Source organism: Pteropus medius, unplaced genomic scaffold, assembly GCF_902729225.1.
Source record: "Pteropus medius unplaced genomic scaffold, Ma_sr-lr_union100, whole genome shotgun sequence".
Classification (NCBI taxonomy): domain Eukaryota; kingdom Metazoa; phylum Chordata; class Mammalia; order Chiroptera; family Pteropodidae; genus Pteropus; species Pteropus medius.
In genome coordinates this window covers 5,827,480-5,830,988 of record NW_024346771.1, presented here as the reverse complement: position 1 = coordinate 5,830,988, position 3,509 = coordinate 5,827,480, and positions in this window count along the sequence as shown.

Sequence of the window (3,509 nt, the reverse complement as noted above, 5' to 3'; positions counted from 1 at the left end):
TAAAGCCAAAGTCATTAATTTATTTAACGACTCATTCCAGTTTTTATCTGAATTCATCTTTAGCTTTCCCTAGCTCCCTCTGCTCCAACCATGCCATTTTTCCTTGCTGTCTTTATATTAAGACAAGCCAAATCCACTTCAAGGTTATAATATTCGCTATTTTCTCTAACTAAAATGCTTTCTCTCTCAGATACCTGAATGGTTTACTCCTTCATCCTCTTAAAAGTCTGGGTTTAGTATCACCTTTTAGCAAGTCACTCCTTGAGTACCTTAATTGATATTGAAACTCAACCTCTGACACCCCCCATTCCCTTTTCTTGGCTTATTCCCTTCTCTGGTAATTATCATTTATAGCATATACTATATAATTTACTTTTTTTTTCCTACTAAATCTTTCTTCCCAACAGATTACAAACAAACAAGAGATTTTATCTATTTAATCCACTCATCTATCAGTAGCACTGACAATAGTACCAAATACACACATAGTATCACACAATAAATAAGTGAATGGATAACTAAATAGATGAATGGCAATAAATACTGAATTATAATAAAATAAATAAATAATTTTTAAAATAACATTTATTGGTGTCCAATATATTCTAGATATTGGACACTCAACACTTCATATAAATTATTTAATTTAATCATAACAGCTATCCTTTGAGGTAAGTATTACAAGGTAAGCATTTACAAATGAAAATCAAGTTCATACATGTCAAATATCTTTTCTGATTGTAAACACTAATGTCACCTGAAGACTGTTATAAAATCTTGCCATTTCTTAACTAGGCAATAACTGCATAACTGACTAAAGTTAGAGTATTATGATATGTATTTACTTAATATTTCTTGAAATATATCTTCAATGGCATATAAGTTATGGCTTGTGAATTTTGTGTAGGTTTTACTGACTAGACTTACCCATCCCTATGGCAATATACTAATCCACCTATCTTCAAACATACTAGGTTAATTCTCAATAATATGTCTTTATAAAAATTATCTTCCACTGAAATTTCTGCCACCTTTCTTAATTTCCATCTAAAATTTAGGGTCCTCTAAGGCCTAATAACAACACACTCTTATTATCTATAAACTTTCTTTCTTTTTTTTTTAATTAAAATTAATGTCTTTCTTTTTATTGTTAGTAACATGTAATGCTTTCCCCCTCAGTTTATCTTCTATTTTCTCACATTTATTCATTAAACTTATTGAGTTCCTAGTCTGTGTCAAACTCAGAATTTTCTCAGATACAAACATAAATATGGCATGATCTCACTCATATGAAATGTACAGCTGTTTGTCATCTGTTTAATTTTCTTTACTGAAATATTGCTTTGGACATCTACAACACTCCCCCTATTCTTATATTCAGAATATAAAGAAAAATAAAATATTGTATTTGACCTTCAAAAGTTCAAAGTCTAATGAGGGAGAAAGGTGCATAAACCTATGATCACAGTACGATGTGGCCAGTACTATAATTGAAATATATGCAAAGTGATGTTAAAGCGAAGAGGAAAACACATGATGCATTTAGGGATGGCGAGGCAAAGAAAAGAAGAGAAGGTGTTACTTGAGCTGACTTTAAAGAAATCATAAGACTAAGTCCAGTCAGGGCTGACCAGGGTGGGGTGGTTTCAGTGGCTGAGAAACAGCTTGCTTTTTGTTTTTAGTTTTCCTCTCCAACCTTAAGAGATATTTAGCTCTCAATAAATAAGAACCATGGCATATCTTCAATGGTAGCAAATATAAGACTTTACGGTAAGGACTCAATTACTATTTTTTGAGTGAATACGTGAACTGATTAATAAAAGTGCTATTTAAGCAAGGGATGATTTGTACTATACAAAGGACTTGCCTTAGCTCTTTTGAAGATACAATTAACAAAATGAAGACTGTACTTCCATCTCAATATTGTCCCCTTAGACAAAAACAGAAAAAAAAATTCCTGTTCCTCTACTGTGGCAATATATGTTATGGAAAGAATTACAGAAAGAATTAACAAGTCAGTTTATTCATTGTCTGAGTTTCTGACTTTTTAAGAAATTCTCATCTTGACTTAAAAGTTTTGCTTTTCCTATTTACTAACCCTATAGGTGAGTTGATTTCTTTGCAGTTTTGTTTTCCTGTCACCTGTGGGGTTTTTTTCTAGTGAGGTCAATTACAGTATAACCTTTTGAGGATACATGGGGGCAGAGAAATGAATCTAATTCCCAACACTTTTGATAGCACAAAGCCTTAAAAAAGACTACAAGGTGAGAACAGGTCCTTAGAATATCTCTCTATTATGTTACAATCCTTTCACTTTTTCTGTATGGCTTCAGTTCTTGACACATGCTGTGAGGTCAAGAGGCAGAATGTCAGGTTCTAGCTACAGAGCTAATTAGTTGTGTAGCCCTTAACAAGTTACTTGACTTCTCCAGGTCTCAGTGGATCTTTACTTATAAAGAATGAGTTGCTGAGATTCTGATTATGAAATTAATTAAAATTGCCTCCAAAAGATATTTTTAGTCTCTTCATTTCTTTGTGTTTTTAGCCTGTCTCCCTTGTTTATGTGTTAGGTGTGGCAAGAATCTCAGGGTGAATCATACTATTTAATTATTTTAGGCTCTTCTTAAGTGTCTTTTCCTTTAGAAAGCCCATTGAGACTCTCTGATATAATTTCCCTCCTTGGTGTCTCCTCAAGGAGAATGAATGAACATGTTATTACCTGCACATTGTAATCTTGTGTGTCTTTGTCAGTACCATCAGCTCTATTGTAAATGCCTTAGCACAGGAAATCTGACTCTTCATCACATCATGTACATCTATAACTTAGTAGCTGCTCAGTAAATATTTTATAAATGAACAAATGAATGAACATGTTATTACCTGCACATTGAATTGTTACATATATTATAATATTTCTGCAATATAAGAATAAACATTTTATTTCCAGTTCCATTTTTAATTTTATTATCATAATATTGTATTATTGCTAGTTTAGATAGTTTTCTTAAAAGATTTCAGAATATACTTAACATGGGCCATCGGTTAGTATAAATGTGTATTATTAAATTTTATATTGAAACTATACCAGTTGAGCTGAGTTCTATAGATTAAAAAATACATGTTCTATTACTTTCTATGTTTTTTTTTTTATTGTTTTGTTTAGTTTTGCAGAAGACTCTATGTTTACTGAGGAAGAAGTAGCAAAGCTCTCACTTTGCCATGCTCAGCCTGTTGTATACCCAGGGAATAGAAATTTCCTTTTCCTTGCCATTTAACATCCATTAATTTCTTTAAATCACAGCTCAGGTGTCACTTCCACAGAATATCTTTACTTAGCCTGTCAAACTAGGTCAAGAACCCTCATGTATCTTATGACTCTTCTTTGTAGCAATTTTCACAAATGTCAGTTTACACATATTTGCCTGGTTATTTGATTTAGATGTCTCTCCTACTGGTTTTTAAGTTCCTTGAGAGTCTTCATTTCTATTATATATTTTAAAAACTTAATA